At 49.2% G+C, this 20,758-nt stretch overlaps 18 non-coding genes and 2 pseudogenes across 18 annotated transcripts; all 20 read right to left on the reverse strand.

The window, feature by feature from the left end:
* Positions 1 to 134: 134 nt before the first annotated feature.
* LOC134985776 (U1 spliceosomal RNA) lies at positions 135 to 297 on the reverse strand. Its single transcript, XR_010191933.1, has one exon. It is a non-coding gene; the product is annotated as a U1 spliceosomal RNA (small nuclear RNA).
* A 152-nt stretch (positions 298 to 449) lies between these two features.
* On the reverse strand, positions 450 to 613 carry LOC134985857 (U1 spliceosomal RNA). The gene has a single exon (XR_010192000.1). It is a non-coding gene; the product is annotated as a U1 spliceosomal RNA (small nuclear RNA).
* A 674-nt stretch (positions 614 to 1,287) lies between these two features.
* Positions 1,288 to 1,450, reverse strand: LOC134985735 (U1 spliceosomal RNA). Its single transcript, XR_010191896.1, has one exon. It is a non-coding gene; the product is annotated as a U1 spliceosomal RNA (small nuclear RNA).
* Positions 1,451 to 1,602: 152 nt separating this feature from the next.
* On the reverse strand, positions 1,603 to 1,766 carry LOC134985681 (U1 spliceosomal RNA). The gene has a single exon (XR_010191851.1). It is a non-coding gene; the product is annotated as a U1 spliceosomal RNA (small nuclear RNA).
* Positions 1,767 to 2,437: 671 nt separating this feature from the next.
* LOC134985772 (U1 spliceosomal RNA) lies at positions 2,438 to 2,600 on the reverse strand. The gene has a single exon (XR_010191930.1). It is a non-coding gene; the product is annotated as a U1 spliceosomal RNA (small nuclear RNA).
* Positions 2,601 to 2,752: 152 nt separating this feature from the next.
* Positions 2,753 to 2,916, reverse strand: LOC134985654 (U1 spliceosomal RNA). Its single transcript, XR_010191825.1, has one exon. It is a non-coding gene; the product is annotated as a U1 spliceosomal RNA (small nuclear RNA).
* A 671-nt stretch (positions 2,917 to 3,587) lies between these two features.
* On the reverse strand, positions 3,588 to 3,750 carry LOC134985751 (U1 spliceosomal RNA). Its single transcript, XR_010191911.1, has one exon. It is a non-coding gene; the product is annotated as a U1 spliceosomal RNA (small nuclear RNA).
* A 152-nt stretch (positions 3,751 to 3,902) lies between these two features.
* LOC134985861 (U1 spliceosomal RNA) lies at positions 3,903 to 4,066 on the reverse strand. The gene has a single exon (XR_010192004.1). It is a non-coding gene; the product is annotated as a U1 spliceosomal RNA (small nuclear RNA).
* Positions 4,067 to 4,748: 682 nt separating this feature from the next.
* LOC134985728 (U1 spliceosomal RNA) lies at positions 4,749 to 4,900 on the reverse strand (annotated as a pseudogene).
* Positions 4,901 to 5,052: 152 nt separating this feature from the next.
* Positions 5,053 to 5,216, reverse strand: LOC134985695 (U1 spliceosomal RNA). Its single transcript, XR_010191864.1, has one exon. It is a non-coding gene; the product is annotated as a U1 spliceosomal RNA (small nuclear RNA).
* Positions 5,217 to 5,887: 671 nt separating this feature from the next.
* Positions 5,888 to 6,050, reverse strand: LOC134985792 (U1 spliceosomal RNA). Its single transcript, XR_010191946.1, has one exon. It is a non-coding gene; the product is annotated as a U1 spliceosomal RNA (small nuclear RNA).
* Positions 6,051 to 6,202: 152 nt separating this feature from the next.
* Positions 6,203 to 6,366, reverse strand: LOC134985858 (U1 spliceosomal RNA). The gene has a single exon (XR_010192001.1). It is a non-coding gene; the product is annotated as a U1 spliceosomal RNA (small nuclear RNA).
* Positions 6,367 to 7,040: 674 nt separating this feature from the next.
* LOC134985736 (U1 spliceosomal RNA) lies at positions 7,041 to 7,203 on the reverse strand. The gene has a single exon (XR_010191897.1). It is a non-coding gene; the product is annotated as a U1 spliceosomal RNA (small nuclear RNA).
* Positions 7,204 to 7,355: 152 nt separating this feature from the next.
* LOC134985682 (U1 spliceosomal RNA) lies at positions 7,356 to 7,519 on the reverse strand. The gene has a single exon (XR_010191852.1). It is a non-coding gene; the product is annotated as a U1 spliceosomal RNA (small nuclear RNA).
* Positions 7,520 to 8,190: 671 nt separating this feature from the next.
* On the reverse strand, positions 8,191 to 8,353 carry LOC134985773 (U1 spliceosomal RNA). Its single transcript, XR_010191931.1, has one exon. It is a non-coding gene; the product is annotated as a U1 spliceosomal RNA (small nuclear RNA).
* Positions 8,354 to 8,505: 152 nt separating this feature from the next.
* On the reverse strand, positions 8,506 to 8,669 carry LOC134985655 (U1 spliceosomal RNA). Its single transcript, XR_010191826.1, has one exon. It is a non-coding gene; the product is annotated as a U1 spliceosomal RNA (small nuclear RNA).
* A 671-nt stretch (positions 8,670 to 9,340) lies between these two features.
* LOC134985752 (U1 spliceosomal RNA) lies at positions 9,341 to 9,503 on the reverse strand. The gene has a single exon (XR_010191912.1). It is a non-coding gene; the product is annotated as a U1 spliceosomal RNA (small nuclear RNA).
* A 152-nt stretch (positions 9,504 to 9,655) lies between these two features.
* LOC134985860 (U1 spliceosomal RNA) lies at positions 9,656 to 9,819 on the reverse strand. The gene has a single exon (XR_010192003.1). It is a non-coding gene; the product is annotated as a U1 spliceosomal RNA (small nuclear RNA).
* A 682-nt stretch (positions 9,820 to 10,501) lies between these two features.
* On the reverse strand, positions 10,502 to 10,653 carry LOC134985729 (U1 spliceosomal RNA; annotated as a pseudogene).
* A 152-nt stretch (positions 10,654 to 10,805) lies between these two features.
* Positions 10,806 to 10,969, reverse strand: LOC134985651 (U1 spliceosomal RNA). Its single transcript, XR_010191823.1, has one exon. It is a non-coding gene; the product is annotated as a U1 spliceosomal RNA (small nuclear RNA).
* Positions 10,970 to 20,758: the final 9,789 nt, after the last annotated feature.

Here is a 20,758-nt window from a genome sequence, read left to right on the forward strand (position 1 = left end):
GTGCGTTGGAAGGCACAAAGTAAGCAGACGGGAGAAGTTAGGATAGTGCGCAAGGGCATAGAAGGGAGCTGCTCAAGAAAAGAGAAGTGGAAACAGACAGCAAACTAGGCTGGAGAGAGACCTGAGACAAAGAGATCTGAATTATACGAGAGCCGACCAGGGGAAACACAAATTATGCAGTCAAGTGTCCCACATTTGGGGAAATCGCAGGAGCAGCACACCCAGAGTGCAATGGGTGAGCCTTTCCCTGGGAGAAGCACCTTCATAATCATAGTATCTCACCTGGCAGGTAAGTAGGAGTTGGGCTAGAGCTGGGGAGGGTCGCTGCTCGGGTACCCCCCTGTCAAATGAAGGAGATCCAACTGAGGCAGCACAAGGGAACTCTCGAAAAAAGAACAAGGCTAGAGGAAGATCTGAGACAAAGAAATCTGACTTTTACCAGAGCTGACCAGAGGAAAGCACAAACACAGTCCCCCACTACCACAAATAATGCAGTCGAGTTTCCCACATTTGGGGAAATCACAGGGGTCAGCATACCCAGAATGCAATGAATGAACCTCACCCTGGGAGAACAATCTTCATGACCATGGTATCTCCTATGCAAAATAAGTATGATTTGGGATAGGGCTGGGGAGGGCCGCTGCTCAGGCACATCTCTGTCAAGTAAAGGAGATTCAACTGAGGCAGCACAAGGGAACTCTCATCTGGGGACAACAACTGCAGGGAGAACACATATTTTCAGATGAATATGGGAGGGCAGAAGGCTGCCTAATACTGAAGCACCCCCAAACAACAAACCAAATGCAACAACTAGTACAAGCATTCCTGGGGGAAGGTCTGCAGAAGACGGATTTGCATACGGTGATGTCATCCAAGCAGTGGGCCAAAGTTGGCTGGAACCCTCATCTGCATATGAAAAGAGAAAAGGGGTATGCAGGGCATGGCGGCCTTTTGCGGCGCTTGGATGACCCTTAGTTCACATTAAACACCCCCACCCTCCTTCGGTGTGGGGCTCATGTTGGCCATGCCCCAGCCCCTGAAGCATTCAAGCTGATTTCTTGCAGCAGCTTGGCACTGTAACAGCTCCAGAGCTGCTCTGTAAGGCAAGTAAAAGGGTGTGGGCCCTGCAGCACTACCTGTAGTTTGCATTGTGCATTGTAAGGTACAAAGTAAGCGGATGGGAGGAGAAGTCAGGATAGTGCACAAGGGTATAGAAGGGAGGGGCTCAAGAAAAAAGAAGTGGAAACAGACAGCAAACTAGGCTGGAGAGAGACCTGAGACAAAGAGATCTGAATTATATGAGAACCGACCAGGGGAAACACAAATTATGCAGTCAAGTTTCCCACATTTGGGGAAATCGCAGGGGCAGCACACCCAGAGTGCAATGGGTGAGCCTTGCCCTGGGAGAAGCAACTTCATGATCATAGTATCTCACCTGGCAGGTAAGTAGGAGTTGGGCTAGAGCTGGGGAGGGTCGCTGCTCGGGCACCCCCCTGTCAAGAGAAGGAGATCCAACTGAGGCAGCACAAGGGAACTCTCGAAAGAAGAACAAGGCTAGAGGAAGATCTGAAACAAAGAAATCTGACTTTTACCAGAGCTGACCAGAGGAAAGCACAAACACAGGCCCCCACTACCACAAATAATGCAGTCAAGTTTCCCACATTTGGGGAAATCACAGGGGTCAGCATACCCAGAATGCAATGAATGAACCTAACCCTGGGAGAACAATCTTCATGACCATGGTATCTCCTATGCAAAATAAGTATGATTTGGGATAGGGCTGGGGAGGGCCGCTGCTCAGGCACATCTCTGTCAAGTAAAGGAGATTCAACTGAGGCAGCACAAGGGAACTCTCACCTGGGGACAACAACTGCAGGGAAAACACATATTTTCAGATGAACATGGGAGGGCAGAAGGCTGCCTAATACTGAAGCACCCCCAAACAACAAACCAAATGCAACAACTAGTGCAAGCATTCCTGGGGGAAGGCCTGCCGCAGATGGATTTGCATATGGTGATGTCATCCAAGCAGTTGGTCAAAGTTGGCTTCAACCCTCGTCTGCATATGAAAAGAGAAAAGGGGCGTGCATGGCATGGCGGCCTTTTGCGGAGCTTGGCTGACCCCTAGTTTGCATTGAACACCTCCACCCTCCTTCGGTGTGGGGCTCATGTTGGCTATGCCCCAGCCCCTGAAGCATTCAAGCTGATTTCTTGCTGCAGCTGGGCACTGTAACAGCTCCAGAGCTGCTCTGTAAGGCAAGTAAAAGGGTGTGGGCCCTGCAGCACTACCTGTAGTTCGCATTGTGCGTTGGAAGGCACAAAGTAAGCAGACGGGAGAAGTCAGGATAGTGCACAAGGGCAAAGAAGGGAGCGGCTCAAGAAAAGAGAAGTGGAAACAGACAGCAAACTAGGCTGGAGAGAGACCTGAGACAAAGAGATCTGAATTATACGAGAGCCGACCAGAGGAAACACAAATTATGCAGTCAAGTGTCCCACATTTGGGGAAATCGTAGGAGCAGCACACCCAGAGTGCAATGGGTGAGCCTTGCCCTGGGAGAAGCACCATCATAATCATAGTATCTCACCTGGCAGGTAAGTAGGAGCTGGGCTAGAGCTGGGGAGGGTCGCTGCTCGGGTACCCCCCTGTCAAGTGAAGGAGATCCAACTGAGGCAGCACAAGGGAACTCTCGAAAGAAGAACAAGGCTAGAGGAAGATCTGAGACAAAGAAATCTGACATTTACCAGAGCTGACCAGAGGAAAGCACAAACACAGTCCCCCACTACCACAGATAATGCAGTTGAGTTTCCCACATTTGGGGAAATCACAGGGGTCAGCATACCCAGAATGCAATGAATGAACCTAACCCTGGGAGAACAATCTTCATGACCATGGTATCTCCTATGCAAAATAAGTATGATTTGGGATAGGGCTGGGGAGGGCCGCTGCTCAGGCACATCTCTGTCAAGTAAAGGAGATTCAACTGAGGCAGCACAAGGGAACTCTCATCTGGGGACAACAACTGCAGGGAGAACACATATTTTCAGATGAACATGGGAGGGCAGAAGGCTGCCTAATACTGAAGCACCCCCAAACAACAAACCAAATGCAACAACTAGTACAAGCATTCCTGGGGGAAGGTCTGCAGAAGACGGATTTGCATACGGTGATGTCATCCAAGCAGTGGGCCAAAGTTGGCTGGAACCCTCATCTGCATATGAAAAGAGAAAAGGGGTATGCAGGGCATGGCGGCCTTTTGCGGCGCTTGGATGACCCTTAGTTCGCATTAAACACCCCCACCCTCCTTCGGTGTGGGGCTCATGTTGTCCATGCCCCAGCCCCTGAAGCATTCAAGCTGATTTCTTGCAGCAGCTGGGCACTGTAACAGCTCCAGAGCTGCTCTGTAAGGCAAGTAAAAGGGTGTGGGCCCTGCAGCACTACCTGTAGTTCGCATTGTGCGTTGGAAGGCACAAAGTAAGCAGACGGGAGAAGTCAAGATAGTGCGCAAGGGCATAGAAGGGAGTGGCTCAAGAAAAGAGAAGTGTAAACAGACAGCAAACTAGGCTGGAGAGAGACATGAGACAAAGAGATCTGAATTATACGAGAGCCAACCAGGGGAAACACAAATTATGCAGTCAAGTTTCCCACATTTGGGGAAATCGCAGGGGCAGCACACCCAGAGTGCAATGGGTGAGCCTTGCCCTGGGAGAAGCAACTTCATGATCATAGTATCTCACCTGGCAGGTAAGTAGGAGTTGGGCTAGAGCTGGGGAGGGTCGCTGCTCGAGCAGCCTCCTGTCAAGTGAAGGAGATCCAACTGAGGCAGCACAAGGGAACTCTCGAAAGAAGAACAAGGCTAGAGGAAGATCTGAGACAAAGAAATCTGACTTTTACCAGAGCTGACCAGAGGAAAGCACAAACACAGTCCCCCACTACCACAAATAATGCAGTTGAGTTTCCCACATTTGGGGAAATCACAGGGGTCAGCATACCCAGAATGCAATGAATGAACCTCACCCAGGGAGAACAATCTTCATGACCATGGTATCTCCTATGCAAAATAAGTATGATTTGGGATAGGGCTGGGGAGGGCCGCTGCTCAGGCACATCTCTGTCAAGTAAAGGAGATTCAACTGAGGCAGCACAAGGGAACTCTCATCTGGGGACAACAACTGCAGGGAGAACACATATTTTCAGATGAACATGGGAGGGCAGAAGGCTGCCTAATACTGAAGCACCCCCAAACAACAAACCAAATGCAACAACAAGTGCAAGCATTCCTGGGGGAAGGCCTGCAGCAGATGGGTTTGCATATGGTGATGTCATCCAAGCAGTGGGTCAAAGTTGGCTTCAACCCTCGTCTGCATATGAAAAGAGAAAAGGGGCGTGCAGGGCATGGCGGCCTTTTGCGGCGCTTGGCTGACCCCTAGTTTGCATTAAACACCTCCACCCTCCTTCGGTGTGGGGCTCATATTGGCTATGCCCCAGCCCCTGAAGCATTCAAGCTGATTTCTTGCAGTAGCTGGGCACTGTAACAGCTCCAGAGCTGCTCTGTACGGCAAGTAAAAGGGTGTGTGCCCTGCAGCACTACCTGTAGTTTGCATTGTGCATTGGAAGGCACAAAGTAAGCAGACGGGAGAAGTCAGGATCGTGCGCAAGGGCATAGAAGGGAACGGCTCAAGAAAAGAGAAGTGGAAACAGACAGCAAACTAGGCTGGAGAGAGACCTGAGACAAAGAGATCTGAATTATACGAGATCCGACCACGGGAAACACAAATTATGCAGTCAAGTTTCCCACATTTGGGGAAATCGCAGGAGCAGCACACCCAGAGTGCAATGGGTGAGCCTTGCCCTGGGAGAAGCACCTTCATGATCATAGTATCTCACCTGGCAGGTAAGTAGGAGTTGGGCTAGAGCTGGGGAGGGTCGCTGCTCGGGCACCCCCCTGTCAAGTGAAGGAGATCCAACTGAGGCAGCACAAGGGAACTCTCGAAAGAAAAACAAGGCTAGAGGAAGATCTGAGACAAAGAAATCTGACTTTTACCACAGCTGACCAGAGGAAAGCACAAACACAGTCCCCCACTACCACAAATAATGCAGTCGAGTTTCCCCCATTTGGGGAAATCACAGGAGTCAGCATACCCAGAATGCAATGAATGAACCTAACCCTGGGAGATCAATCTTCATGACCATGGTATCTCCTATGCAAAATAAGTATGATTTGGGATAGGGCTGGGGAGGGCCGCTGCTCAGGCACATCTCTGTCAAGTAAAGGAGATTCAACTGAGGCAGCACAAGGGAACTCTCATCTGGGGACAACAACTGCAGGGAGAACACATATTTTCAGATGAACATGGGAGGGCAGAAGGCTGCCTAATACTGAAGCACCCCCAAACAACAAACCAAATGCAACAACTAGTGCAAGCATTTCTGGGGGAAGGCCTGCCGCAGATGGATTTGCATATGGTGATGTCATCCAAGCAGTGGGCCAAAGTTGGCTGGAACCCTCATCTGCATATGAAAAGAGAAAAGGGTTTTGCAGGGCATGGCGGCCTTTTGCGGCGCTTGGATGACCCCTAGTTCGCATTAAACACCTCCACCCTCCTTCGGTGTGGGGCTCATGTTGGCTATGCCCCAGCCCCTGAAGCATTCAAGCTGATTTCTTGCAGCAGCTGGGCACTGTAACAGCTCCAGAGCTGCTCTGTAAGGCAAGTAAAAAGGTGTGGGCCCTGCAGCACTACCTGTAGTTTGCATTGTGCGTTGGAAGGCACAAAGTAAGCAGACGGGAGAAGTTAGGATAGTGCGCAAGGGCATAGAAGGGAGCTGCTCAAGAAAAGAGAAGTGGAAACAGACAGCAAACTAGGCTGGAGAGAGACCTGAGACAAAGAGATCTGAATTATACGAGAGCCGACCAGGGGAAACACAAATTATGCAGTCAAGTGTCCCACATTTGGGGAAATCGCAGGAGCAGCACACCCAGAGTGCAATGGGTGAGCCTTTCCCTGGGAGAAGCACCTTCATAATCATAGTATCTCACCTGGCAGGTAGGTAGGAGTTGGGCTAGAGCTGGGGAGGGTCGCTGCTCGGGTACCCCCCTGTCAAATGAAGGAGATCCAACTGAGGCAGCACAAGGGAACTCTCGAAAAAAGAACAAGGCTAGAGGAAGATCTGAGACAAAGAAATCTGACTTTTACCAGAGCTGACCAGAGGAAAGCACAAACACAGTCCCCCACTACCACAAATAATGCAGTCGAGTTTCCCACATTTGGGGAAATCACAGGGGTCAGCATACCCAGAATGCAATGAATGAACCTCACCCTGGGAGAACAATCTTCATGACCATGGTATCTCCTATGCAAAATAAGTATGATTTGGGATAGGGCTGGGGAGGGCCGCTGCTCAGGCACATCTCTGTCAAGTAAAGGAGATTCAACTGAGGCAGCACAAGGGAACTCTCATCTGGGGACAACAACTGCAGGGAGAACACATATTTTCAGATGAATATGGGAGGGCAGAAGGCTGCCTAATACTGAAGCACCCCCAAACAACAAACCAAATGCAACAACTAGTACAAGCATTCCTGGGGGAAGGTCTGCAGAAGACGGATTTGCATACGGTGATGTCATCCAAGCAGTGGGCCAAAGTTGGCTGGAACCCTCATCTGCATATGAAAAGAGAAAAGGGGTATGCAGGGCATGGCGGCCTTTTGCGGCGCTTGGATGACCCTTAGTTCGCATTAAACACCCCCACCCTCCTTCGGTGTGGGGCTCATGTTGGCCATGCCCCAGCCCCTGAAGCATTCAAGCTGATTTCTTGCAGCAGCTTGGCACTGTAACAGCTCCAGAGCTGCTCTGTAAGGCAAGTAAAAGGGTGTGGGCCCTGCAGCACTACCTGTAGTTTGCATTGTGCATTGTAAGGTACAAAGTAAGCGGATGGGAGGAGAAGTCAGGATAGTGCACAAGGGTATAGAAGGGAGGGGCTCAAGAAAAAAGAAGTGGAAACAGACAGCAAACTAGGCTGGAGAGAGACCTGAGACAAAGAGATCTGAATTATATGAGAACCGACCAGGGGAAACACAAATTATGCAGTCAAGTTTCCCACATTTGGGGAAATCGCAGGGGCAGCACACCCAGAGTGCAATGGGTGAGCCTTGCCCTGGGAGAAGCAACTTCATGATCATAGTATCTCACCTGGCAGGTAAGTAGGAGTTGGGCTAGAGCTGGGGAGGGTCGCTGCTCGGGCACCCCCCTGTCAAGAGAAGGAGATCCAACTGAGGCAGCACAAGGGAACTCTCGAAAGAAGAACAAGGCTAGAGGAAGATCTGAAACAAAGAAATCTGACTTTTACCAGAGCTGACCAGAGGAAAGCACAAACACAGGCCCCCACTACCACAAATAATGCAGTCAAGTTTCCCACATTTGGGGAAATCACAGGGGTCAGCATACCCAGAATGCAATGAATGAACCTAACCCTGGGAGAACAATCTTCATGACCATGGTATCTCCTATGCAAAATAAGTATGATTTGGGATAGGGCTGGGGAGGGCCGCTGCTCAGGCACATCTCTGTCAAGTAAAGGAGATTCAACTGAGGCAGCACAAGGGAACTCTCACCTGGGGACAACAACTGCAGGGAAAACACATATTTTCAGATGAACATGGGAGGGCAGAAGGCTGCCTAATACTGAAGCACCCCCAAACAACAAACCAAATGCAACAACTAGTGCAAGCATTCCTGGGGGAAGGCCTGCCGCAGATGGATTTGCATATGGTGATGTCATCCAAGCAGTTGGTCAAAGTTGGCTTCAACCCTCGTCTGCATATGAAAAGAGAAAAGGGGCGTGCATGGCATGGCGGCCTTTTGCGGAGCTTGGCTGACCCCTAGTTTGCATTGAACACCTCCACCCTCCTTCGGTGTGGGGCTCATGTTGGCTATGCCCCAGCCCCTGAAGCATTCAAGCTGATTTCTTGCTGCAGCTGGGCACTGTAACAGCTCCAGAGCTGCTCTGTAAGGCAAGTAAAAGGGTGTGGGCCCTGCAGCACTACCTGTAGTTCGCATTGTGCGTTGGAAGGCACAAAGTAAGCAGACGGGAGAAGTCAGGATAGTGCACAAGGGCAAAGAAGGGAGCGGCTCAAGAAAAGAGAAGTGGAAACAGACAGCAAACTAGGCTGGAGAGAGACCTGAGACAAAGAGATCTGAATTATACGAGAGCCGACCAGAGGAAACACAAATTATGCAGTCAAGTGTCCCACATTTGGGGAAATCGTAGGAGCAGCACACCCAGAGTGCAATGGGTGAGCCTTGCCCTGGGAGAAGCACCATCATAATCATAGTATCTCACCTGGCAGGTAAGTAGGAGCTGGGCTAGAGCTGGGGAGGGTCGCTGCTCGGGTACCCCCCTGTCAAGTGAAGGAGATCCAACTGAGGCAGCACAAGGGAACTCTCGAAAGAAGAACAAGGCTAGAGGAAGATCTGAGACAAAGAAATCTGACATTTACCAGAGCTGACCAGAGGAAAGCACAAACACAGTCCCCCACTACCACAGATAATGCAGTTGAGTTTCCCACATTTGGGGAAATCACAGGGGTCAGCATACCCAGAATGCAATGAATGAACCTAACCCTGGGAGAACAATCTTCATGACCATGGTATCTCCTATGCAAAATAAGTATGATTTGGGATAGGGCTGGGGAGGGCCGCTGCTCAGGCACATCTCTGTCAAGTAAAGGAGATTCAACTGAGGCAGCACAAGGGAACTCTCATCTGGGGACAACAACTGCAGGGAGAACACATATTTTCAGATGAACATGGGAGGGCAGAAGGCTGCCTAATACTGAAGCACCCCCAAACAACAAACCAAATGCAACAACTAGTACAAGCATTCCTGGGGGAAGGTCTGCAGAAGACGGATTTGCATACGGTGATGTCATCCAAGCAGTGGGCCAAAGTTGGCTGGAACCCTCATCTGCATATGAAAAGAGAAAAGGGGTATGCAGGGCATGGCGGCCTTTTGCGGCGCTTGGATGACCCTTAGTTCGCATTAAACACCCCCACCCTCCTTCGGTGTGGGGCTCATGTTGTCCATGCCCCAGCCCCTGAAGCATTCAAGCTGATTTCTTGCAGCAGCTGGGCACTGTAACAGCTCCAGAGCTGCTCTGTAAGGCAAGTAAAAGGGTGTGGGCCCTGCAGCACTACCTGTAGTTCGCATTGTGCGTTGGAAGGCACAAAGTAAGCAGACGGGAGAAGTCAAGATAGTGCGCAAGGGCATAGAAGGGAGTGGCTCAAGAAAAGAGAAGTGTAAACAGACAGCAAACTAGGCTGGAGAGAGACATGAGACAAAGAGATCTGAATTATACGAGAGCCAACCAGGGGAAACACAAATTATGCAGTCAAGTTTCCCACATTTGGGGAAATCGCAGGGGCAGCACACCCAGAGTGCAATGGGTGAGCCTTGCCCTGGGAGAAGCAACTTCATGATCATAGTATCTCACCTGGCAGGTAAGTAGGAGTTGGGCTAGAGCTGGGGAGGGTCGCTGCTCGAGCAGCCTCCTGTCAAGTGAAGGAGATCCAACTGAGGCAGCACAAGGGAACTCTCGAAAGAAGAACAAGGCTAGAGGAAGATCTGAGACAAAGAAATCTGACTTTTACCAGAGCTGACCAGAGGAAAGCACAAACACAGTCCCCCACTACCACAAATAATGCAGTTGAGTTTCCCACATTTGGGGAAATCACAGGGGTCAGCATACCCAGAATGCAATGAATGAACCTAACCCTGGGAGAACAATCTTCATGACCATGGTATCTCCTATGCAAAATAAGTATGATTTGGGATAGGGCTGGGGAGGGCCGCTGCTCAGGCACATCTCTGTCAAGTAAAGGAGATTCAACTGAGGCAGCACAAGGGAACTCTCATCTGGGGACAACAACTGCAGGGAGAACACATATTTTCAGATGAACATGGGAGGGCAGAAGGCTGCCTAATACTGAAGCACCCCCAAACAACAAACCAAATGCAACAACAAGTGCAAGCATTCCTGGGGGAAGGCCTGCAGCAGATGGGTTTGCATATGGTGATGTCATCCAAGCAGTGGGTCAAAGTTGGCTTCAACCCTCGTCTGCATATGAAAAGAGAAAAGGGGCGTGCAGGGCATGGCGGCCTTTTGCGGCGCTTGGCTGACCCCTAGTTTGCATTAAACACCTCCACCCTCCTTCGGTGTGGGGCTCATATTGGCTATGCCCCAGCCCCTGAAGCATTCAAGCTGATTTCTTGCAGTAGCTGGGCACTGTAACAGCTCCAGAGCTGCTCTGTACGGCAAGTAAAAGGGTGTGGGCCCTGCAGCACTACCTGTAGTTTGCATTGTGCATTGGAAGGCACAAAGTAAGCAGACGGGAGAAGTCAGGATCGTGCGCAAGGGCATAGAAGGGAACGGCTCAAGAAAAGAGAAGTGGAAACAGACAGCAAACTAGGCTGGAGAGAGACCTGAGACAAAGAGATCTGAATTATACGAGATCCGACCACGGGAAACACAAATTATGCAGTCAAGTTTCCCACATTTGGGGAAATCGCAGGAGCAGCACACCCAGAGTGCAATGGGTGAGCCTTGCCCTGGGAGAAGCACCTTCATGATCATAGTATCTCACCTGGCAGGTAAGTAGGAGTTGGGCTAGAGCTGGGGAGGGTCGCTGCTCGGGCACCCCCCTGTCAAGTGAAGGAGATCCAACTGAGGCAGCACAAGGGAACTCTCGAAAGAAAAACAAGGCTAGAGGAAGATCTGAGACAAAGAAATCTGACTTTTACCACAGCTGACCAGAGGAAAGCACAAACACAGTCCCCCACTACCACAAATAATGCAGTCGAGTTTCCCCCATTTGGGGAAATCACAGGAGTCAGCATACCCAGAATGCAATGAATGAACCTCACCCTGGGAGAACAATCTTCATGACCATGGTATCTCCTATGCAAAATAAGTATGATTTGGGATAGGGCTGGGGAGGGCCGCTGCTCAGGCACATCTCTGTCAAGTAAAGGAGATTCAACTGAGGCAGCACAAGGGAACTCTCATCTGGGGACAACAACTGCAGGGAGAACACATCTTTTTTAGATGAACATGGGAGGGCAGAAGGCTGCCTAATACTGAGGCACCCCCAAACTAAAATTCTAGTTTCTCTAATGTCCTAGAGTATGCTGGGGACTCCGTAAGGACCATGGGGATAGACGGGCTCCGCAGGAGACATGGGCACTTTAAGAAAGACTTTAGTTCTGGGTGTGCACTGGCTCCTCCCTCTATGCCCCTCCTCCATACCTCAGTTTGATACTGTGCCCATTTGAAACTGGGTGCTTTTCAGGAGCTCTCCTGAGCTTTCTGACAGAAAGTATTTTGTTAGGTTTTTAATTTTCAGGGAGCACTGCTGGCAACAGACTCCCTGCATCGAGGGACTGAGGGGAGAGAAGCAGCCCTACTCTCTGAGTTGCAAGGTCCTGCTTCTTAGGCTACTGGACACAATTAGCTCCAGAGGGATTGGTACGCAGGATCTCACCCTCGCCGTCCGTCCCAGAGCCGCGCCGCCGTCCCCCTTGCAGATTCAGAAGATAGAAGCCGGGTGAGTATGAGAAGAAAAGAAGACTTCAGAGGCGGCAGAAGAGTTCATGATCTTCACTGAGGTAACGCACAGCACTGCAGCTGTGCACCATTGCTCCCATACACCTCACATACTCCGGTCACTGTAAGGGTGCAGGGCGCAGGGGGGGCGCCCTGGGCAGCAATATAAACCTCTTTTTGGCAAAAATATAACATATATACAGCTGGGCACTGTATATGTATGAGCCCCTGCCAATTTTACAGTTTAAGCGGGACAGAAGCCCGCCGCCGAGGGGGCGGGGCTTCTCCCTCAGCACTCACCAGCGCCATTTTTTCTCCACAGCACCGCTGAGAGGAAGCTGCCCGGACTCTCCCCTGCTTATACCATGGTAGACAAGAGGGTTGAAAAGAGAGGGGGGGCACATAATTCGGCGCAAATGACATACAGCAGCGCTACTGGACAAACATTAAGTTACTGTGTTATTCCTGGGTTATATAGCGCTGGGGTGTGTGCTGGCATACTCTCTCTCTCTGTCTCTCCAATGGGCCTTGTGGGGAAACTGTCTTCAGAAAAGCATTCCCTGTGTGTGTGTGGTGTGTCGGTACACGTATGTCGACATGTCTGAGGAAGATGGCTATATTAGAGAGGAGCGGGAGCAAATGAATGTGGTGTCTCCGCCGACACCTGATTGGATGGATATGTGGAATGTTTTAAATGCTAGTGTAAACTCATTGCACAAAAGATTAGACAAGGCTGAAGCTTTGGGACAGTCAGGGTCTCAACCCATGCCTGATCATATGTCGCAGGGACTGTCAGGGTCTCATAAGTGCCCACTATCCCAGATTGTTGACACAGATACCGACACGGATTCTGACTCCAGTGTCGATTACGTTGATGCAAAGTTACAGCCAAAATTGGCAAAATCCATTCGATATAGGATTATGGCAATAAAAGATGTTTTGCACATCACAGAGGAACCCCCTGTCCCTGACAAGAGGGTACATATGTACAAGGGAAAGAAGCCTGAGGTAACCTTTCCCCCCTCACACGAGCTGAACGAGTTATGTGAAAAAGCTTGGGAATCTCCAGATAAAAGACTGCAGATTTCCAAAAGGATTCTTATGGCGTATCCTTTCCCATCAACGGATAGGTTACGATGGGAATCCTCCCCTAGGATGGACAAAGCATTAACACGCACAGCTACAGCTGGAAAATCAAATTTTTTACCTTATGTTCCCTCACAGCATAAGAAAGCTCTGCATTATCAAATGCAGTCCTTTCGGTCACAAAGAAACAAGAAAGTGTGAGGTGCGTCCTTTCTTGCCAGAGGTAGGGGCAGAGGAAAAAAGATGCACAACACAGCTAGCTCCCAGGAACAGAAGTCCTCCCCGGCCTCTACAAAATCTACTGCATGACGCTGGGGCTCCACTGGCGGAGTCCGGCCCATGAGATGTCATGCAGCCGCTCTGACCACGCCTCCTGTTTCTCCGTTGCCGACCCAATATTGAAACCCTGCCCCCGCACCGCTCCATCTCTGACTTGGGAATGGAGTGTTGTTGACCCCCCTCCCCCCCCCCCCTGCACCGATTGACTGGCAGAGGCGATCGCATTATCTGCAGGCGGATGCGTATGCTCTTAGCAATTTTTGCAGTTGGATTGCTTATTGCGATTGCAATCCAACCCGAATCAGGCCCTATTACCTATCACAATGCACTACGGGTAGTACAAAATGGGGTTAATATAGGAGAAAAACCCCCAGAGCTGTGCTCCTTAACTGTCCCTGGTGGCTAGTGGAGCAGCTGCCCAGTAATCAGTGTCCACGCCAGTGCGCACACGGCCCGCCCCCTACAGCCACGCTGGATCACAGTATAAAGCGGGCACAGAAGACCCTTACCACCCTTTCATCAGCGGCCTCGTGATCCCGGAGGGCGGTGTGTGTGTGACTGACCTTAGGAAGAAACCGGAGCCTCCGCTGCAGTGACCCAGCAACCGGGGCACTGGAGTATACTGTGCCGCTGGGAGTGATGGAGCTGCAGTAAATATGTCTATTAGACCTAGCCTGCTGCAGCCCTTGTAGATTCTTATTAAAAAAGTTCTTCTTTTCTTGTCAAAATTAATAGCTAAGAATAGGATGCCTGAGGCAGCCCCCTGTTAAGTGGCCTGCTACTGAAGGCACCAACTACAAACTGAGCTCCCTGTTCATGGAAGCGAGGTTATAGAGGAGGGGGCGCTGAGTATCTTGTGAACAGTCAAAAGCTTTGAGCTTGTTGGTGCCTCAGATCAAGATCCTACTCTACACCCCAATATGAATCCTTGTGGAGTCCAGTGTACCCCACAGAAGAAAAAAATGTGTCACAACCATTGGCAGCAACATAAGAATAGCTGCTGATGGGCACAATTGAGAAAGGAAGGGGGGAAAACATTTGAATCCAGCACATATATGTAATTCGAATATGTAATTTGTACCTTCCTACTTTAAAATGTAATGGATGAACCTCACCCTGTGAGAACTATCTTCATGATCAAGAGATCTCATATGCAAGATAAGTATGTGTTGGGATAGGGCTGTGGAGGGCGGCTGCTCGGGCACACCCCCGTCAAGTTAAGGAGATTCAACTGAGGAAGCACAAGGGAACTCTCATCTGGGGACAACAACTGCAGGGAGAACACATTTTCAGATGAATGTGGGAGGGCAGAAGGCTGCCTAATACTGAAGCACCCCCAAACAACAAACCAAATGCAACAACTAGTGCAAGCATTCCTGGGGGAAGGCCTGCAGCAGATGGATCCAATAACAGCTCCAGAGTTGCTCTACAAGACAAGTAAAAGGGTGTGAGCCCTGCAGCACCACCTGTACTTTGCATACACACATATAGGACAGCATCTCTTATATGCCCCAGGGTCAATAAAATAGTATCCTTATCTAGGGTATCCATCCCCTCAGATAAGGTATCCGTCCATGCTGCTACAGCACTACACACCCAGGCCGACGCAATTGCCGGTCTGAGTAAGGTACCCGAATGTGTATAAATGGACTTCAGGGTTATCTCCTGTTTGCGGTCAGCAGACTCTTTGAGGGTAGCCGTATCCTGGGACGGGAGGGCTACCTTCTTGGATAAGCGTGTTAATGCTTTGTCCACCCTAGGGGAGGATTCCCATCTTAACCTATCCATTGATGGGAAAGGATACGCCATAAGAATCCTTTTGGAAATCTGCAGTCTTTTATCTGGAGATTCCCAGGCTTTTTCACATAACTCGTTCAGCTCGTGTGAGGGGGGAAAGGTTACCTCAGGCTTCTTTCCCTTGTACTTATGTACCCTCTTGTCAGGGACAGGGGGTTCCTCTGTGATGTGCAAAACATCTTTTATTGCCATAATCCTATATCGAATGGATTTTGCCAATTTTGGCTGTAACTTTGCATCATCGTAATCGACACTGGAGTCAGAATCCGTGTCAGTATCTGTGTCAACAATCTGGGATAGTGGGCGCTTATGAGACCCTGACAGTCCCTGCGACATAGGATCAGGCATGGGTTGAGACCCTGACTGTCCCGAAGCTTCAGCCTTGTCTAATCTTTTGTGCACTGAGTTTACACTAGCATTTAAAACATTCCACATATCCATCCAATCAGCTGTCGCAGAGACACCACATTAATTTGCTCCCGCTCCTCTCTAATATAGCCTTCTTCCTCAGACATGTCGACACACGTGTACCGACACACCACACACACAGGGAATGCTTTTTCTGAAAACAGTTTCCCCACAAGGCCCTTTGGAGAGACAGAGAGAGAGAGTATGCCAGCACACACCCCAGCGCTATATAACCCAGGAATAACACAGTAACTTAATGTTTGCCCAGTAGTGCTGCTGTATGTAATTTGCGCCGAATTATGTGCCCCCCCCCCCTCTTTTCAACCCTCTTGTCTACCGTGGTTTCAGCAGGCGAGAGTCTGGGGAGCTGCCTCAGCGGTGCTGTGGAGAAAAAATGGCGCTGGTGAGTGCTGAGGGAGAAGCCCCGCCCCCTCGGCGGCGGGCTTCTGTCCCGCTTAAACTGTAAAATTGGCGGGGGCTCATACATATATACAGTGCTCAGCTGTATATATGTTATATTTTTGGCAAAAAGAGGTTTATATTGCTGCCCAGGGCGCCCTGCACCCTTACAGTGACCAGAGTATGTGAGGTGTATGGGAGCAATGGCGCACAGCTGCAGTGCTGTGCGTTACTTCAGTGAAGATCATGAAGTCTTCTGCCACCGCTGAAGTCTCTTTTCTTCTCATACTCACCCGGCTTCTATCTTCCGGCTCTGCGAGGGGGACGGCGGCGCGGCTCTGGGACGGACGGTGAGGGTGAGATCCTGCGTACCAATCCCGCTGGTGCTAATGGTGTCCAGTAGCCTAAGAAGCAGGACCTTGCAACTCAGAGAGTAGGGCTGCTTCTCTCCCCTCAGTCCCTCGATGCAGGGAGTCTGTTGCCAGCAGTGCTCCCTGAAAATTAAAAACCTAACAAAATACTTTCTGTCAGAAAGCTCAGGAGAGCTCCTGAAAAGCACACAGTTTCCACTGGGCACAGTATCAAACTGAGGTATGGAGTAGGGGCATAGAGGGAGGAGCCACTGCACACCCAGAACTAAAGTCTTTCTTAAAGTGCCCATGTCTCCTGCGGAGCCCGTCTATCCCCATGGTCCTTACAGAGTCCCCAGCATCCTCTAAGACGTTAGAGAAAATAGGATTTTAATACCTACCAGTAAATCCTTTTCTCTTAGTCCGTAGAGGATGCTGGGCACCCGTCCCAGTGCGTACTGTGTCTGCAGTTATTAAATGGCCCTTAACTCCAGAACATTTATGTGGAGACAACTTTCCCGACTTGACCATCTTCCTTGGATGTTTTCCCCCTGTGTGACTGCTCCCCAGCCTCGGAGGGTTGCATCCGTGGTCCCTAGGATCCAGTCCTGGATCCCGAACCATCGCCCCTCTAGGAGGTGAGAACTGTGCAGCCTCCAATGGAGTGATATTCTGGTCTTGGAAGACAGGATTATCCTCCGGTGCATGTGTAGGTGGGATCCGGACAACTTGTCCAACAGGTCCCACTGGAACACTCTAGCATGGAACCTGCCAAACTGAATGGCCTCGTAGGCCGCAACCATCTTCCCCAGCAACCGAATGCATTGATGGATTAACACTCTTGCTGGTTTCAGAATTTGTTTGACCAGACTCTGGATCTCCATAGCCTTTCCACTGGAAGAAAACCTCTTCTGTGTCCAGTATCACTCCCAAAAACAACAACCGCGTCATTGGGACCAACTGCGATTTTGGCAAGTTTAGGAGCCAACCATGTTGTTGAAGAACTGTCAGGGAGAGTGCAATGTTTTGCAACAACTGGTCCCTGGATCTCGCCTTTATCAAGAGATCATCCAAGTACGGGATAATTGTGACTCCTTGCTTGCGAAGGAGAACCATCATTTCCGCCATCACCCTGGTGAAAATCCTCGGAGCCGTGGACAGACCAAACGGCAACGTCTGAAATTGGTTTTGACAATACTGAATTGCAAACCTCAGGTAGCTTGATGCAGTGGCTAAACGGAACATGTAAGTAGGCATCCTTATGTCTACCAAAACCATGAAATCTCCTTCCTCCGGACTGGAGATCCCTACCCTGAGAGATTCCATCTTGAAATTGGATTTCTTTAGGTAGAAATTGAGGGATTTCAGATTTCAGATTGGTCTGACTGAGCCTTCCGGCTTCGGGACCACGAAGAGGCTTGAATAAAAGCCTTCTCCCTGCTGACTAAGGCCGATTTGAACAATCGGTGAGGGGGAACGTCTTGAAACCCCAGTTTGTACCCTTGGGACACTATTTGTAAAACCCACGAGTCCAGGTCCAAATTAATCCAGAACTGACTGAAGTGTTTTAGACGTGCCCCCACTGGTGTGGGCTCCTGCAAGAGAGCCCCAGCGTCATGCAGTGGATTTGGCAGAAGCAGAGGACGATCTCTGCTCCTGCGATCTTGAAGAGGCTACAGACCTCTTCCCTCTTCTCCTTCCTCTACCTGCAAAGAAAGGGGAATCTTAACTTCTTGCATATCTATTGGGCCAAAATGACTGCGTTAGATAATGATGCGTCTTCATCCGTTGAGAGGGAACATAGGGCAAGAAGGTTGACTTACCTGCGGGAGCTGCCGAGATCAAATTAACTAGGCCGTCGCCAAACAAGGCTTCACCTTCATAGGGAAGAAACTCCCTTTCTTCTTGGAGTCAGCATCAGCATTCCCTTGGTGAATCCACAATGCCCTCCTATCCGAGACTGCCATGAAATTGGCCCGTGAACTCAAGAGTCCAATATCCCTTGCAGTCTCACACTGGTTGAGAAATCCCCTGCAGAATCTTGGAGATCCGTCAAATTTTGCTGGCGTTGGAAGATGAAGACGTGGAGCAGAAATGGGTAAGGTGGGTGGGGTTATAGCTGGAGTCACTGTGGTTGACGCACCAGACGCGCCTGATCCACGGAGAGTTGTCTGAATCCCATCCAGCCGAGTAGAGAGATCAAGGAGACAGCGGATGATGTGGCCCTGTGCAGCCTCCTGATGTTCTAGTCGGGCTGCCAGTTCTTGCATCGGCCTGGCAATGGGTGAGCCTTGCCCTGGGAGAAGCAACTTCATGATCATAGTATCTCACCTGGCAGGTGAGATGAACATGGGAGGGTAGAAGGCTGCCTAATACTGAAGCACCCCCAAACAACAAACCAAATGCAACAACTAGTAAAAGCATTCCTGGGAGAAGGTCTGCAGAAGACGGATTTGCATACGGTGATGTCATCCAAGCAGTGGGCCAAAGTTGGCTGGAACCCTCATCTGCATATGAAAAGAGAAAAGGGTTATGCAGGGCATGGCGGCCTTTTGCGGCGCTTGGATGACCCCTAGTTCGCATTAAACACCTCCACCCTCCTTCGGTGTGGGGCTCATGTTGGCTATGCCCCAGCCCCTGAAGCATTCAAGCTGATTTCTTGCAGCAGCTGGGCACTGTAACAGCTCCAGAGCTGCTCTGTAAGGCAAGTAAAAAGGTGTGGGCCCTGCAGCACTACCTGTAGTTCGCATTGTGCGTTGGAAGGCACAAAGTAAGCAGACGGGAGAAGTTAGGATAGTGCGCAAGGGCATAGAAGGGAGCGGCTCAAGAAAAGAGAAGTGGAAACAGACAGCAAACTATTATCCAAGTACGGGATAATTGTGACTCCTTGCTTGCGAAGGAGAACCATCATTTCCGCCATCACCCTGGTGAAAATCCTCGGAGCCGTGGACAGACCAAATGGCAACGTCTGAAATTAGTAATGACAATCCTGAATTGCAAACCTCAGGTAGCTTGATGCAGTGGCTAAATGGGAACATGTAAGTAGGCATCCTTTAAGTTTACCAAAACCATGAAATCTCCTTCCTCCGGACTGGAGATCACTACCGTGAGAGATTCCATCTTGAAATTGAATTTCTTTAGGTAGAAATTGAGGGATTTCAGATTTCAGATTGGTCTGACTGAGCCGTCCGGCTTCGGGACCACGAAGTGGCTTGAATAAAAACCTTCTCCCTGCTGTCTAAGGCTGATTTGAACAATCGGTGAGGGGGAACGTCTTGAAACCCCAGTTTGTACCCTTGGGACACTATTTATAAAACCCACGAGTCCAGGTCCGAATGAATCCAGAACTGACTGAAGAGTTTTAGACGTGCCCCCACTGGTGCGGGCTCCTGCAAGAAAGCCCTAGCGTCATGCAGTGGATTTGGCAGAAGCAGAGGACAATCTCTGCTCCTGCAATCTTGAAGAGGCTACAGACCTCTTCCCTCTTCTCCTTCCTCTACCTGCAAAGAAAGGGGAATCTTAACTTCTTGCATATCTATTGGGCCGAAATGACTGCATCAGATAATGATGCGTCTTTATCCGTTGAGAGGGAACATAGTGCAAGAAGGTTGACTTACCTGCGGGAGCTGCCGAGATCAAATTAACTAGGCCGTCGCCAAACAAGGCTTCACCTTCATAGGGAAGAGACTCCCTTTCTTCTTGGAGTCAGTATCAGCATTTCCTTGGTGAATCCAGATATACAGGGAATGGGGGGAAGGGGATGTGTTCTGCACCAGCTATTAAATTCTAAATATTTGTATGAAGAGGCCCCAATAAATGTCCATCAGTTATATTAAATATTAATTGTAGGACGTTCGGGGGTGCTACCAGAGACAAGTAATGTTATGCAGGAAAGGAGAAGAGAAAAGAATGTCTCTTTTGCTGGCGCACAAATGATGATTTAAAAATTTACTTTTAATAAATTCGTTAAAATTGTCTAAACACGAGATAAAGTACAATAAGTTTGTATAATGTAATTACCATATATAATAAATGGAAATACATTTATTAATATCAAGGTTCGCTACCTGTGTTGTGTCTTTATTATTGATCCAAATTGACTTTATCAATTAGTCTGATACTGAATTACTGGACACTATGTAATATTAGTTGAATGTATATTAGTAATTCACTTGACAAATGTCAGAAGAACCTGGCAATAGTTCTACATATCATACACTTACAGCACTCTTTCCACAATATTTTCCCTTTATTCCAGATCAAATGGTATAATCCCCCACAGTAATTATTCCTGTTGTAGTATAGTACAGTATGGTTGCTGGGGACGTCTTTAATGAAAAGAGAGGGAACATCTAATGTGTCTTCTTATGGGTAAAATACTTGCAAGCTAAGTGCTATGAATAGCATCAGCATGTAGATAAATGCTGAGTGTTAGGTGAGTAATGCAGATAAATAGGGATATCTAATAATTCTATAGAATAGTGGGTGAATTATTAGATATCCCTATTTATCTGCACCTCTAAGCACACTATTTGACTGTCCACACCCTGCTGTGCCTATTACCCATCTCCTCCACCACCCTCAACACTGACCCACACATCATTCACCCACAAAGATACAATAAAGGTAGTTTGGATAAATTAGCTAAATGAAATGGATTTAACCAATTTATCTAAATGACCATTTTTGGATGTTTTCCAGTGTTTGGGAGCAAATGGTCAATTGTCATTTGCTGCCACATATTAGCATAATTTTGTTTCAACTAGAAAAAAAAATTGGACAGATAATCTAAGTGTGGATCCAGTTTAATGCTGATTTCAGAGCCAACTATAGACTTGATTG

This window comes from Pseudophryne corroboree, assembly GCF_028390025.1.
Source record: "Pseudophryne corroboree isolate aPseCor3 chromosome 7 unlocalized genomic scaffold, aPseCor3.hap2 SUPER_7_unloc_1, whole genome shotgun sequence".
Taxonomy (NCBI): domain Eukaryota; kingdom Metazoa; phylum Chordata; class Amphibia; order Anura; family Myobatrachidae; genus Pseudophryne; species Pseudophryne corroboree.